The 17,258-nt window shown below is 36.8% G+C and overlaps 1 pseudogene; it reads right to left on the bottom strand.

Moving 5' to 3' along the window:
• The window catches only part of LOC140169629 (sodium/potassium-transporting ATPase subunit alpha-2-like), a 40,213-nt pseudogene that overhangs the window by 10,785 nt on the left and 12,170 nt on the right, over nt 1–17,258 (bottom strand).

The following is a 17,258-nucleotide window of genomic DNA, read 5'->3' as shown; positions in this document are numbered from 1 at the left end:
GGATTCTTTCATTAAAACACTGAACATTCATACAGAATATTCTTAGCAGTTACTACATATAGCTCAATCTACAAGTCTGATAATACAAAATGTTTTGGTTTTAGTCATAGAAATGTCCACTTATATAGTAGTCTTGACTATGATCACGCAATAGTTGACTACATCTATATTGAGCCTTCAAAAGGCAAAATGGGGCAATTAAAAAAGCAACACAAGTTACACTTCAAGTTGTTTAAAATCCATGTAAATGTTGAAATTGGTGTTATCTATATCATGTTCAGTTCACTTGTGAGCAGCTGCTACCATGTTTTGGGTGCTTATATGTGACACGATCTAGTCCATGGGGGCCAAAGGAGGCATTTTTGAAAATTGTGTTACTGTACATTACACATACAATAGGCTATCATTTACTGAAAACACCAAACAGGGGTGTGATTGGTGCTTTAAGAAAAATCCCCCAAGGCAATGAAATTGCGAAGCGGAGCGAGCGGAGCGAGCGGAGCTCTCGCCTGTTGCGGCCGGGGTCCAGGGGCCAGCTTAAAGGCCCCTGGCGGGCTAACGCCTGGTGGGGCGGGCGAAGTCCCCGAAGCCAGAGGGGTTTTACACTTGAGCACCACTGGAGATGCAATTTCATGGGGTAAAATGCAAAAATGAGAAACTGTTAAAATACTTCACTTTATAGTATAAAAACATTTATTATCTGTGAATACATACTTCCACCATCCTCGTATTTCAGCATACAGTCACACCACTGTCATTTACAGTACATATTAGCCGCGTTTGTTGACTTTCTTAAAATAATCCCTGAAATAAGCTTTCTTGGTGCTCCCGGCACCGACCAAGTCAGCAATGTCTTGCTCTTCCTCCAGCCAACTAAATTTCCAAGCATTTTTGAGACCTTCATCCAGAGAGAGATCCCCGTCTCTGTCAATATATTGATCCATTATTTGCATGCAATTCTTTCACATGGGCGATCTCAATCAAACATGGCGTCAGTATTCGCGATCGCGAAATACGCACTAAAGACAGGCATTATAACACAGGATTATGAACTTCCTTGCGTGTAAACGGAGATGATATCGTGACACATAGCCTCGTTACCAAGTTTGACTAGCCAAAGGACATGCTGCAAATGAGATTATTTTGCGAGCATAAACTAACAAGAAATTCTTTAAAAAGATCGTCACGGCAGATTATTTTTTTGATTTTCCGGGGGAATTTTGAGAATTTTCTAAATACAAAAAATCCGGAAATCCGGGAAAATCACACCTCTGACCAAAGGTTGTTTTTTACTACATATTTTTACCTTTATCTCAGTTTCAAATTTGCCGCCTTTGGCCCCCAAGGACCAGATCGTGTCACATATGTAAATGTTGTTTGAACCAGTCGTTTTTAATTTTGACCCCGTCCTTTGTGCATTTTGGGCACTAATAAGTTCAACGATAACCTCCAAACTATGCAAAAATATTTGAATTTGTGACCTTTGACCTGCAAGCATGGGTGGATAAAACAACGTACCTTGATACCAGCACTACGGCATTTGCCAACAGCATCTGGGACAGCAGCACGGGGAGGATCAATCATAGACATTAGACCGACAAAAGTGAAGCCTTCCAATGGAAAGTTGACCTCATCAGCATCGAATTCAAAGCCCTTGGGGAACCCCTCCAAAGGCAGAAAAGATTGGCAAAAACCTGTACAGAAACATAAAGAAATACAAACTTCAAAATGATCTTATTGCGCTATTTATTTGAAGGGTTCTCAAGTAAATTTGTTCGCGGGCCATGGAGAGCCAAAATCATTACAAAGATTTGTAATTGTGGACCAAATACAACTTGTTTTGCTATGTTTAATGTACATTCAGAGCTGTTTAAGGGCAGGCCGGATCTTGCACGCTGGCCAACTATTAAGATTTATCTACCAAGTCATATTTTAATTCAAGTAAATAAAAGCTATAATTTTGTATACCTTTAAAAATAATCTTAAAAAACAGTCACGTTTGTAAGTCGGTAACAATCCCAAAATTGGCACCTAACCTCATGAGTCCTTTTTGTTAATTGTAGTTTTTTGAATATTGCATCTCATTTTTACTTGTCTGGAAATTACACTCTTAAGGAATCGGATAGCAACTTTTGCACAGTACAGTATTTTTTGTGGGACATGAAAGCGCATCAGACACATCAAAATTGCATTCTGAATACAAGGAGTGTCCTGATATTAAATAATTTTGATTTTTTTTTTTTAATTTCGTGATATAATACAAATTTTATGGCAAGTTATTAAAAATTGATATTTTTGACATTTAAAAGTCCTCAAAGTAAACTTTATAAAATTATTTGATATCAAAAGGATATGCAATTTGGTGTGTCAGATGTGCTCTCAGGTCCCACAAAAAATACTGTGCAAAATTAAACGTTGCAGGATTTATCTTTTTCGTGCTAGGATAAAACTTAGTTGAAGGTGGCAAGATCTGGTTCAAAAATTAAGACAACTTCTACCTAGTGTTATATATAAATATTAAATAGATAAAATTCTGCCATTGAGATGCAGTGCATATGATAATTATCGTACCAAGTACACGTTCTCCTAATCCACCCAGCTCCAAGTAGGCATTGTTGAAAGCAGTCCTCCATTCGTCTGACATCTCTACTTCCTCTCCCTTCATCATGATGGAGGTACAACGATCCAAGATACGCTCGGGGGCGCCTTTCATCACAAGAAGATGGCGATCATCTTCCTCACATTCATGAATGGATACCTGTGTGATACCAAAATGGAACCATCTTAGTTAATAGACAAGTCTGCTATTTTGATGTGAAAATCTTACATTTTACTTATAATATTGAAATTACTTATTTTTAAGGGGGTACTACACCCATGTGGTAAATTTGTGAATATTTTTGCATTTTTCTCACAAAATAATTACACACTGGTAACAAAAGTTATGTATATTATTGGGGCAAGGAATCCAATTACTATACTGAAATTTCAGTGACTCAAGACAAGCGGTTCAGTATATATGATAGGAAACGAGGTACATCCTAGTGGTACCTCATTTCTGGTCATAAATAACAAGCCACTTGTCTTGGGTCACTGAAATTCCAGTGTAGTAATTGGATTCCTTACCCCCAAGGGCGTAAATCGGGTGGGGGACAGGGGGACACGTCCCCCTCACTTTTCAAAGTGGGGGGGACACAATATCAAATGTCCCCCCCACATTTTGGTCCCCAAAAAAAAAAAAAAAAAAAGGAAAGGAGAGAAGAGAAAGGGAGAAAAGGAGAAAAAGAGAAGAGAAAGGGAGAAAAAGAGAAGAGAAAGGGAGAAGAAAGAGAAAGGGAGAAAAAGAGAAGAAAAAATGTTAAATTGCACGTAATTGAGTAGGCCCATCACTGCCCATACCTAAAAATCCGCACAGCCGGGTCGATCGTAAGTATAATATATTATAGACCTAATATATTATAGACCGTCGATATGCAGGGCCCGTCACATTTTATCACCAAAGTCAGTTTTAAGACGGACTCAATGCTGACTTCATCATCAATCCATGCATGCTTTAGTAATAATTTCGAATCTCAAATCTCAAGTTAAATTTTTGCAAATATAGTTAAGTCCCTTTTTTAATGATAACAGTGTAAAAATTATGCACCAAATGACTTCAATTGGACCTTCATTTTGCAAAATTTTCCAACGTCTTAACATCCCCCTCAGACACCCCCCTGCGTATACATAAACAAGTGGTCGCTTTCGCTTCTGTTTTAGAGAAGACTTGTCCACGAATGGCTTAATTAGGCCGTCATTTCACAATTTTTCAGCTGTTTGAAGCTAAAATTTTACACAATAATAGTGCCAAAATGGTCCACCAAATGGCTTCAATTAGGTCTTCATTTTGCAAAAGTTTTTACTTCGGAGGGGGCACATCCCCTCAGACACCCCCCTGCGTCATGACGTTCGGCGCTGTCGTGCAAGTATCAATGACTAAATTTTCATTGTGTCCCCCCCACTTTCAAAAATGGATTTACGCCCCTGCTTACCCCTATAATATACATAACTTTTGTTACCACTGTGTTATTAGTTCTTGAGAAAAATGCAAAAATAGACACACATTTATCGAGGGGTGTAGTACCCCCTTAAGGATGTAATGTCTCAGAGCCGCCGCATGTTTGTTTTATGGTGTACATTAGCCTTGATTGGTCGATTGAAAGTTTTTCCCCAGAAAGAATGTTTTTAAAAGCCTTTGTTGGAAGAATTTTGTGATTGACATTTTAAATTAGTGAAAATATTCCATTATGGATAAGAATGAAAGGCTTGAAAGTTTGCTTATTTTGACCGAGTTTAAGATGGGGGAATGCATTCCGCATTGGATTTTAAAATCTTTACAAACTCTGAGACATACTTCCCTTTTCCTGCCGAAGTTGTAATAAAATTACAAATCCAGGAGAGATCCCTTCAACTCTAGTTCATAACATAAGGCCACAGAAATGTCAGTTAGGCAATTGCATAGGTGAAAATGTTTATAAACAAGTTGCAAACAGGTCATCCGCAGATGTTAAAACCAAAATATCAGCCTTTTTAGGCCTATGGCAGTAGATGAAAGCCTGCCTATAGGGTGACAAAAAATGCAGACTCTTTTGTTTAGAACTGTCAGAATCAAACCATAGCTGCTTTTCGGAGTATTTCGTGTAAGAGAATACCAAACAAATCCCAACTCTAATCCATTATCCTAACCCTAACTCTAACCTTTAACCTAACCCTTACCCTAACCCTAAATCCTAACCCTAACTCTAATCCTGTTAGTATTTCGTGCTCTCTTACACTAAGGATAAACCTGCTTTTCTCTATCATCCCCAGCCATTTGACTTCAGCAACTACACAACATTTTCTCTTGCAGTCAAATATATTAACCATTTATCACAGTAAAGTAGATATTGCATGAGGAACTGAATGAGCAATGTATTCCATACCTGGTACTTGTTGGTTGAATTGAATGGAATCTCAGAAACTTTCTTGTTCTTTTCTCGGAACTTTGTTGTGTCATACATGCACAACTCTACACACTTAATCAGGGCAGATTCTGAAGCATCGCCGGTTGTTTGCCTGTGAAGAAAAAAAAAAAGCATCAGCGCCAGTTATGTTCTGTTTGTATTGTCAGACAAATACTGTAAAAACTATCCAGTTTTTACAGTATGCCATGGTGATCAAACACCACGGTAAACGTTTTAGCTTTATTTAATATACATGAGTGTTAAGCCACAATGCCTAAAATATTTGGAAATTGTAAACACAATTTATCTAACATTATTTTAAGAAGCAACTTGAAAAACTCGAAACTGCATAGAAATTTAACAGCTATGCAGCATTTTATCTACAGACTGCGAATGTGCGGAGATGATCAATATCCTAAGTGCTCTCCTAAACAAGGGGAGTGCTTCAGGGGAGTGGTGTGGAGCTCATCAGCAATGATGTTCCATCTATTTCTGCTGTAATATCTCACAAATATTGGAGCTGCTTTGATTTTAGATTATAATTATATGGTTGATGCATATTAATACATACCGCTTCAAGATGGGTACATTCTCTTGCTCAGCCTTGAATTGAGATCTGTTACACAGACAGGCAATGCGGGCAAGGGCTTTCCAGGTGATGGCACTCTTGTCAAACTGATCACCTGTTGGTTGGGAAATATAAGGTAACAATTATAAATTGAACAAGTGAAGACCAGGCGAACCTGGCATTATAATAAAAGAGAGAAAATCAGAACCATTTGGATTCCAACTGCGCACTCACAATTTTATAATAATAATAATATTTATTTGAATTACTTGCAAAATACAAAGTAACAAAATAACAGTACATTTATACACACTTTACATTTCTTACACATGACAAAAGCAAGTAATTCAGGATGAGTGAATGGGCTAAAAGCCCAAACACAGAAGTGCCCACTCATCCTGATTTTATGATGATTGAGTTCACCACCACAGCTCATACGGCGGATCTGCCGGTGAATTGCACATGTAATGATTTATTCTCTTCATAAATGTGATGCGATCAAGCAAAATGGAGTCAGATGTCGGGAGTATTGATTTTGAGATATGCAACAATAGTGTTCATCCTCCTTTGTATATATTTTATTGTTTTGCGCAACACTAAAATGACCATATCTCTGGAACCATAAGTCTAATTATGATGGGGATTTTAGCAATGGCTCATGTAATATTTAAAACTGAATCATGATTTTGATCGACATCGGACTCATTTAGCTTGATCGCATCACAAATGTCTCCTAGCCTTAAAACCATAACCCCTTAATCTTCTGATTATATTATTTTGTTGTTGTTATTTTAAGGATAATTCATTTTCTGCACAAGGCATTAGCTCTGTTTTCAATTTGGACACCCTAAAATTCTGATTTTTATAATGGAGTGAATAGGAAGTGGACACCCTGATTTTGTAGAATAAGGTATTTTTGACCATTTTGGACACCCTAAAGACACCCCTCTGGCTATAATGCCTTGTTTCTGCACGGGATGAGGTTAGATCACACAAGAATTGCCTTGTGAGGTTAACACTGTGCAATAGGCCAAAATATAACAACAGATAAATAGTTTACTTCCGCTTACCAGATTGATCTTCGGTTGTATCCGACTCAACAATAGTGTTATCGAACCACATGTGAGCCACGGTCATTCTGTTTTGTGTGAGGGTACCGGTCTTATCGGAGCAGATGGTAGAGGTACTACCAAGTGTCTCTACGGCTTCAAGATTCTTCACGAGACAGTTCTTCTTGGCCATACGTTTGGCAGTCAGTGTCAGACACACCTGAAGTGGAAGGAAAATCATTTTTGAAGTTTAGCTTCATAATTAAACTGGCCATTGTAATCCTCTGAATGTCCTTTAAACTATCTTAAGTTGCACACTGTGTTTTGCTGCAGGAGAGCTAAGGACTGCTGCCAGCAACTTTCTCTTTTTAACTAATAATAATAATAATAATAATATTTATTTCTTATATAGCGCAATTACATCAAAAGAACTCAAGGCGCTTTACAAAACATGACATTAAAAGCACATACATTTGTAAAATATGAGAACAATATTTGAATTTACAATTTTAAAACATACAAATAGTTTGAGGAAACCAAAATATTAAAAACCAGTTTGAAAAAGACAAGCAAGATATTGCACAGCATGAGCCTAAAAAGGCAAGATCAAACAAAATGCAATTGACTGTGAAATATACATTATAAAACGACAAATAGCAAACAATGCACATAATACATATTGCACAACATAAATGCAACAGCAATTTCGAGATCAAGAAAAGCAAGAAGCCATGCAACATGCAAAAATCAAATAAGAGAAATGTTACCGCAATACGCATTCACAAGTAAACACAGCGCACGGAAACAAAAAACCCTTGGAATGCGAACTAGAGATAAAATGTAAATATAGCTACTTTATATAGCTTCATGCGTTCCCAACTACGACATTTGCACATGTAGCATGATTTGAGCTGTTGTAATTGGTCGTTAGCGGTAACCCTGTTTTAGCTTGTTCGAAATCTTTGTAACTTTGTAAAGTGAGAGTTGGAAGTGATGGTTATGATTTAGATTAAAAACTTTGCAACAATTACATGTCAGGCAACAGGCATTGTGAAATTATAAACTATTTGCTTTGATATCCCTTGGTTCCAAAGGCAATATATGTTTTCACAATGCCCTCGAAACAGATGCGCCGTCTAATTTTTGACTTACGGTGACAGTAGCCAGCAGACCTTCTGGCACATTAGCCACAATGATACCAATCAAGAAGATGACAGCCTCCAACCAACCGTATCCTAGAGGGAACGAGAGGATGAAGAAACTGGCACCAAGGAACACAGCCACAGCAGTGATGATATGGATGAAATGCTCAATCTCAATGGCAATAGGGGTTTCTCCAACGGACAGACCAGAGGCCAGGCCAGCGATACGTCCCATCACGGTACGATCTCCGGTTCTGATGACTATACCACGGGCGGTTCCTGAAATGTTCAAAAAGGATGATTAGAGTTTTAGTTGTTTGATGTATTCAGTAACTTTCAAAGGCTAAGAAAATATTTTTAAAAACTTTAACAAATAGACTTACAAAACATAAATTTACTATAATTTGATCAGCTTGTAATCACCATGCCTTATAACATCGCGGATTAATATCTATAAATATTCTATTTCGAGTACTGTCTTGTGACATCTCACCAGAAGCATCATAATTCATTCAAGTTCTATACGTTGTCTATAGACCAGATAGGTCAACTATATCACTCTTAATGTGGGTCTACTTTTTGGCTTATTGGTAAATGACCTTGGAAAAATGTTGTTTATTTTATTGTAACCCACCTTCTACCGCATTGGTTGAGAAAAAGGCAATATTCCTGGTCTCCAACGGGTTGTCATGAGTGAATTCAGCAGACCGAGATTGTGGTTCTGACTCTCCAGTCAGAGACGAGTTGTCCACTTTGAAGCTACGGGCCTCAACCACACGTATATCAGCTGGGATTCTGTCACCACCCTTGACCTCTACGATGTCACCGGTCACGACCAAAGTGGCGTCTACGGAGGACCATTGTCCGTCCCGCAGAATCAAAGCTTCCTGTGAATGTATCAGGGTAAATAACAATGTTTTTTAATCCAATCTTAAAAAAAGATTTCACCCTAACAGTATCCTTTCATCATTGAGACAAAGTAATCTTGAATACTGTACACATGCTGAGGCTTGTGGATCAACATCTAGGTGTTATGCCATAGCGCACCATAAATCACTACGCTTTTTTATTACCATATATCATTTCCATAATGTATAATTTAGGTGTCAAATATGTTCATTTAAAGTTCCATCAACCCTTTTCTGAGAGATAAAACCCGTTACACCACTCAATTCTATGTTCTCTTATATCTTGCACACATAAAAAAAGGGTTTGGCTTGGATATGGAGGTCCACAGCGATATAAAGAATGAACCTGTCGCTATACAAATTTTCCAATACCCAAAAGTAGACCTAAAGCACAAATTTCTGTCTAATTTAAAGCAAACTTCATTGCAATTTTTGGTTTATCCTTCATGTCAAAATACATAGAATTAGCCTAGAACAAAAATCTTCTATTGATGAATAAAAGCTTCAAGTGTTTACACTTGTCTTACACCAAGGATCTACCCAGTTTTCACCAAATTTTCAGGAATTTTTTTTTAAATTTCCAAAATATTTGCTATAGCGAGGCAAATTGGAACATGCCCTAATGGCTTGGGTACTTTAGTGCATGAGGTCCTGGGTTCAATTCCTGAAGGTGGAGATTTGCAAGGATTTTAACTTGGGGGGAAAAAATGTCTGAAATTAATTGACAACCTCTGTAGATTAAATTCAGACTTACACTCTCCCCGTGATTAATTTAAAATTTGGTAAATGAACCATGAAAGTACTCCGTCCTTCGGAGGGGATGTTTGCACTGACCCAAAGACACTGACTCACCTGTGGTACGAGGTGCTTGAAACTTTCCATGATCTTGGAGGACTTGGCCTCTTGGAAATATGAGAATATGCCTGTAATGATGACAACAGACGCCAGCACAATACCTAGATATAACTGAAAAATAGAAAGTCATATTGCAAAATATTTAATAACACACAAGAATATCAGTGGTGTAGATTTCTTTTTGACATTGGGGGGATGGAGTTAGAAGAAATTCTTCAAGTATAGTCAATCCAGCACCTTTTGGCGACAGAATAAGTCTATGGTACAATTGCGCGCGGAATTTTTTTATTATTTTGAAGCTAATCTGCTGGAATATGGTGTAAAAGTAGAATAAATGTGCGAGAAGCGCGCGAAAATTTGCACTTTTGGGGCTAAAATGGACAAATATGAGGTTAATTTGGTCAGAAACCATTATCAGGCGTCAAAATAGGGGGGAGGGGGAATGATTGTATGGACCAGGCCCCCCTGGCAAAATATTGGGGGGATTTACAATGGACAGTAGGAAATACATCATCAAACATTGTCACACATTATGGGTTAGAGATTGGAACAAAGGGATTGTCTTTTGAGGAGAGCGAGAGCAATCGCTCTCTACTGCTCTACTTTAATCTGATATAGAGTGATTTTTAGCTCTCCTTAGTTGACCATTCTCTCCTTACATTCTATTGTAATGCTCTAAACAGCTCTACTTAAAGGCTCCAGAAGAGCTATTTAATGCTCTCCTGCAATTTCAAAAAGATTATCCCATGGGAACAGGTGCTTTATTGTCATCCTGAAATATCACGTAACCTACATCCAAGATGGCTGACATATTTTTAACACTAATTATTTTTCCGAGATAAGGAAAATATAAATTATCATGAAATGTGATTAAAACCACCCAAATTCAACATGAAATTTTGATGACACAGGATAGTATACAAATATTAACTGTCTATGAGTGTGATGGTCGAAATATAATTACGAGGTGAAAGATGGATTGTTCCATTCCACAAGCCGGAACGGCAAGTGCAATGGAGCAATACATCTTTCACCGAGTGATTATATTTCGACCATTACACAAATTTAAGACAGTTAATATTTGTTTTATATCACTCATGCATAAATTCTATTACTAAAATACTATTTAAGGTAGGAAATACATTTTTTCATCAACATAACACCATGTTTTGCCGTGATATACTTCACATTTTGGGGTCCACCCCATAACTAAATCGGCGAGTCCAAGAGTCAGCACTACAGGTGCACTACAGCAGAGCACTATGATGGTAAAGACTATCACACGGAGAGGGTGATGGTAAAAATGATAAATGGTAATCAACCAATGAACTGTCTAGAATTTATGTATGAGTGATATAACAATAATTATAGCCTGTGACTATAGCCTGTGACGATAGTTCACATCACTTTATGCCTATTCAGCTACCAATCTTGAGCAGAGCTTCTGTCCCCACTTTCTCACATTCTACACCCTTGCAAAGTTGCAAACTTACATTATCTTTGACTGGCTCATCTTTCGTGCCTACTTCAATTCCAAATGCAAAAAAACAAAGAAACGAACCAATCCAGAGCAACGTAGCAAATCCACCGAATAATTGTTGACAGAACTTGACCCATTCTGGTGTCGTTGGAGGAGGCGTCAAGGAATTGGGACCATCACGTTCCATAATATCCTTGGCCTGGGACTTTGTCAAACCCTGTTGAAAAATTGAACGAAAAACATGTAGAACAGACTTGCATATCAGATCTTCTCTGCAATATATTAATATTACAGAAATTCATTCCAATTTTAGAATGAATTTTCAAGAATGCATTTTAGCATAAAAGAGAATCAATTAGATGATGTCCATACATTAGTTTCAATGGCATCGATGGTGGGACAAAGCAAAGATTTTTTTTGGTTGTTTTTGTACTTTTCCTCCTCCCCCCCAAAAAAAAAACCTTGTAAAGGCTTGTATATATTCATTGTCCAATGTTTGGATTGCCACATTGTTCCCCTTTATAGCAAGAATACAATGGCTACAAAACCCATTTAAATCTACCAATTTTTAACATGAACTGCTGTTGTTATTCTTTTTTAATATGGTGAAGGGGGTTTGGAGGCACATAAAAGAGCTTGTGATTTCCAAACGTAATACATGTATCATACGCCCGTTCATCTAGATTCAAAATCCTGTCACATGAGAGTGATTTTGAATAGATGCATGTGCGAATGATACATGCATTTGGAAATCGCAAGCCCTCTATTTATATCCAAATATGGGCAACAATTACCTTATCTGGGTCCACTCCCAAGCGCCCATACAACTCCGGTAGGTCAATTTTATGGTCATCCTGTGATTGAAAAGAAAAAGTAACAAGATATTTAGCAATTCATTAAAAGACAAATAGTAGTAAGTACCGGTACTATACATTATATATCTGTTATTACTGCTTCATTAAAACCTTCAGAAGTTATTGTGTAAATTATGTAGGTATTGCACAGAGCTCAGATTTACAACAAGTTTGTGACTCGTTCAACTCTAGATATGCTTGCATTTCCTAATACCAAATAAAATCAACTGGGTCAGTCCATCTCAAATCACCTAATGGGTTGGCTGGTCACCCTCTCAGATTTTGTTTAAAATCACTTATATCATAGCCCTATGTGCCAAATAAACACATTTCAAACAGTAGGTCTCTACTCCTTGTCATTTCCGAGAACCGGCCTATTGAAAATTGGGTCAGACCCCCCCTTTTTGGGCACGCGTGTCGCGACATTGATTTTCTTCCGAGTTTAGACATTCATATCTTCACCTAGGGGTAAGCTACAGGGCTACAAATTGGAATCTAGGGTGTCTTTGACCCATATAACCAGATTCTGGACTCATAAACAATGTATCTCACCCCCATTTGATGATATAGACATATAAAAATGCATGTTCATGTTGACGCACATGACATATTCCTGTTTTTGACCCCCTCCTCTTCATCCTAGATGTCAGACATCATCTATTTTGCCTTTAGTAGGCAATATAGGTTCAGGTGGGGCCCCCTATAGCAGGGTAGACCACTCATTGGCTTAATAAAAAATTTCACAGGGGCTCAAAGATGACTCCTCGGCCAAAAGACCCCCGTTCAGTGACCCCATTTGACCTTGTGGGAAATAATCCACCATAACCAAACTCACACAAATTCAAAATACTTGCATGATGTTCCTCTGTACCAAAAATCTTAGTGGTGTCAAGCCATCTTCATGGTTAAATTAGTGTTTGAATCTCTCATTGAAATACACAGTAAATTGATGAACTTTGCATTTTGGGAATTAGAACATTACTGTGTATTTCAATGCGATCTCCAAACAGTCATTTAACCATGAAGATGGCTTGACACCACTTTGTTTTCTGGTACAGAGGAACATCATAGAAGTATTTTGAATATGTGAGAGTTTGATTATGGTGGGTCATTTCCCACATAATAAAATTTGGATTGGTATTTAGGACAATTTTGTGTGTATTTCAATGGGAAGTGGACAAATTGCGTCAAAAAACATCAAATATTCAACGAGCCATAACTCAGAAACGACAAGGAGTTGAGACCTACCGTTTGAAATGTGTTCATTTGACCCATATGTCTATGATATAAGTGATTTTAAAGAAAATCTGAGAGGGTGACCAGCCAACCTTTTCTGAAAATTAGGTGAGTTGATATGAAATGACTCAACTACATACTGGTAATTATTTATCTAGAGACAAAAAAAAATGATTTTACTACTCCCTTTGGGTGTTTTTTTTTGTGTGCTCAAATTTGTTTTACGGCCAAAAACATCTTGAGCTATACTTTATTTTTCAAATAAATTCCTTCAATACTTACAAACTCGACTTCTTGCTTCAGCTCATTGAGATCCTTTTTTTTGTCTTTCTTGCCCTTCTTCTTTGGCGAGTTGAGATTATTTGGAGTGCCATCTGCCTGTTTGCCATCATCAGGCAACTCCGTCTGTACTGCCACACGGTAGCTATCGCCACCCTGCTAAGAAACAAAGCAAAATCATATTGGATGAGCAAATATGGAGTCACAATTTTATTTTATAACTGCACTGATTTGATTTGTTTTTTTGACATGAAAGTGGCCTGACATGACTTGGCAGGAAAAGCCTGAAAAAGCGCGTAAATTTGGGCTATAAAGCCTCAAAACGGGCTGAAAATAAATAAAAGTGCGGAAATTTGGAGTAGCAAAAGGTCTGAAATCAGGCAATTGCCTAAAAACTGATATCCCTGAATCCCTCACTTTTTTTCATATTGGGTATTTCTAAATAAAATGTGAAACAATTTATCAGTGAACTTGCATATCAAATTGCATCAAAAGGGAACAGCCTCATTTTTTTTTTATGTTTTTCTCAAAATTTCACACTACTTACAGGAATTTTTAGTAATGGCTCATTCCACACTTCACATTAAGCAAGGCATCATCTGCAATAGCTGCCAGGTGTCACATTGTTAGATGTGCACAATATAGAATGCAGAAATGGCCAAATATGTATAAGGCAGCTATTGCTGACAGTGTCTTCTTGTAATATTACCCCTTGATATAATCAGTGACGGGGCCAAAGGATGCAAATCTCCCCCAGTCAGTTGTGTGTACATCAAGGGCTTAGGCAGCCAGCCGTGTAGGGATTGTTTTACACTCCCAAATTTGTAAATACACACTCAGTTTTTGCCCACATGGCCTATACTTTGTACACAAATCTTAAATTTACACACCCAGTTTTTTTGAATTTACACACCCAAACTTTCAAATCCTGCCTAAGACCCTGGTGTACATGGTAACACCCCCCTCCTTCACTTAAAAATAATAATTATGGTACCGCCACTGGATATAGTTATATTTAATTAATTTATACCATGTACCAATGATGTTATTTTTATAACCCGCAAATCGATGTAGTAGAGATAGCAAGTGGATACACCACTGACTGCACTTTATGTTAATTTAATCAGTAATAAATATATTTATTGATTATAGAACTACATATATGGTCATTTTCACGGTAAAGGGTGTAACTTTTGATTTTTAGGGTCAAAATTTCAAACCACTTAAATATGTTTCTGTTTACTGTAATCATGCATAGAAGCAACTTAAATTCCAGTAAAATAGTGTTTCAAGGCTTAAACCTTTTGATTTCTGATAAAAAATTTGACATTTCCATAACATTTTGGTTAAAATCTAAGAAAAAATTTATTTTACATAAGCTCAGAAAATTATGACATGAAAGCTGGAATACATGTGAAATCCCATTCCAAAGTAAGTCAACAGATATAAGTTAAATTTTATACCATGTTTTGCTATGTTTGTAATTGCAATTTTGAAAATTTTTAACATCAAGGGTCATTTGCAATGGAAATTTCCCAACCTTAAACATATTTTTTAAGTTTTAATTGGGTTCCTAAAATAATTTAAATGTCTAACTTCATGTACAAATACTACTTGATGAAAGGAACCTCCCAGCCAAGTTTCACAGAAATTGGAGTTATTTTTAGAATTGGCAATTCAAGCGATTTGTGTTTCGGAGGCTTCAGTTAACAACACAGGTGATCATAAAAGTAAAATATTTGGCTAACTACTACAAGTTGACATGAAAAAATAGGTAAAAAATATCACAATTACCAATTTTCATGCTTTGCTTCTAAGTATTGAATTTCAGTTGTGACAAAATTAAATTATCACAGCAAGTCATTTTTTTGTTTCGGAGGCTTCATGTTTACAATGGTTAAACATGGCAGAAGTAGTTTTTTTAAAAACAACACTGTTGGGATCATCTAAGCTGTTATTTTCTTGTGTGTATTGAATCAATGATTCTATGCGGCAGATATTGCAGATTTATAACATGATAATTTTTTCACCCATTTGTTAAGTATGGTGTTATTTGCATGTGAAGCCTCCTAAAGCGGGCTTTCTTGGATATCAGTATATTTTTCAAGCATTAACCATAATATCAATTTTTTTAAATTTATGACATTCTGCACATATCATGCAACAATTACAATGCAGATATCAATATGGAACATACCAATTTAGATATGCATAGATGATAATTAAGTTTACTGTTGTTTCGGAGGCTTCATTTGTTTCGGAGGCTTCAATTGTTAACGGAAAGTTTGTATTGGGTCCCATTTTCAAACGGTGATATATATCTCCATGCTTTAAAAACAAGTGACTTGAGGATCTACTTTGCTACATTTTGATAAATAGATTGGATGAGCTCTTTTATTTATATTTGCCCAAGCTTGCTGAACAGTTTGTTTCGGAGGCTTCAAAAAAGTTAACGGAAAATCGGCTCTTTGAAGTCAAGATTTTATGAAAATTTTAAAAGCTTGCAAATCAACTAATTTTTGTTACCCATTTCAAGTTAAGATATCAACTGTTATGAATCAAGAAGAAGTGAAGAAATAACCAAGAATTATGAACCAAAGCTATACCCACAAAGTTTGTTAACAATTGTTAACGGAAAATGAAGCCTCAAACGACAAATATCAAGTCCGGTTCTCAAAAATACAGGGCTGTTCACAATTAAATCTAATGTGGCAGTGTTTACTGAACATATGACCGTACTTTCAGGATAAGAAAAATTATCCATGAACTAACTGAAGAAAACACAGGGTTTTACAAAAATGTTACTGTTTTTTACAGTTTTTCAAAATGGCAATATTAGGTACATTTAAGCCTGCTAAAACTGAACGCAGTAACTCCCGAAGATGATTATGCTACCCAAGGTAGCTGCTAACTAGATGACTTATGTGGCCAAAAATCATGGAATTCTGTGGCTTTATTAGAAAACTACGGATCAAAATGTTAAAAATCCAAAGTTACACCCTTTACCGTGAAAATGACCATATGCAAAAAGGTCACTTGTAATTTCATGCGAGACGATATCTGTCCCTGGTGAGGTAACCGTTTTAATTCTATATCAATGCTGATGAAAGTCAAAGCACCTTGTTAATTTATTTATAATCCATAGAGTATTAAGTTGCTGTAATGGCCTGAAGATGGCTGAATTGATACTGCATAATGCTGATTATAATAACATAATTGGGCACAGAATTATGCAGGCATGAACATTTTCAGCATTTAGCTGATTTCAGCCTTTCAGCTGATTTCAGTGTTTTTTGTTAATGTTCTTTTGGGTGCTTTCCAGTCTATTTCTGAATCAAATTAAAAGAAAATTGTAAAAAAACAGTGTTTTTTTTTCAAGACCAGTTTTCATCCCTGTGATGAATTTTTATATGCATCAGCCCCCACCCTCCCCCCTAGTGTTTATAAGGGTCAATATTTTGGACAAACTTATATTACTCATCTGTAAGGAGCAGCGATCGAATTCGACGGTATCGCATCGCAAAATGCGATGCAATTTCCATCAACTGCTATGCACTTTTCCAAAATGCATAGCTAAAAGTGCTATACTGCTATGCAAACATGTGTTTTGCATAGCACAAACTGCGATGCAAAAAAATTGACTGAATTCGAACCCTGGTAAGGAGACTGTTCTTTATGACCCAGTATAATCATCTTTTAAAGACCTCTGAAAGTGTTGGATACAAAAATTCATGCTCCAGAACTAAGATCAAATTTTGAGATATGATGTTTTAAGAAAGTCTATTCCTTTGAATCTGCAACCATTTTGGTTCATAGTGCAGTGACTGAATACAACATGCATGTCATACATGTATACGGTACCGGTACTGTACATCATTAGGCATCATTAATTTGATCTTATGTGC

This window comes from Amphiura filiformis, chromosome 14 (genome assembly GCF_039555335.1).
Source record: "Amphiura filiformis chromosome 14, Afil_fr2py, whole genome shotgun sequence".
Classification (NCBI taxonomy): domain Eukaryota; kingdom Metazoa; phylum Echinodermata; class Ophiuroidea; order Amphilepidida; family Amphiuridae; genus Amphiura; species Amphiura filiformis.
This window is presented reverse-complemented; position numbering and strand designations above follow the sequence as displayed.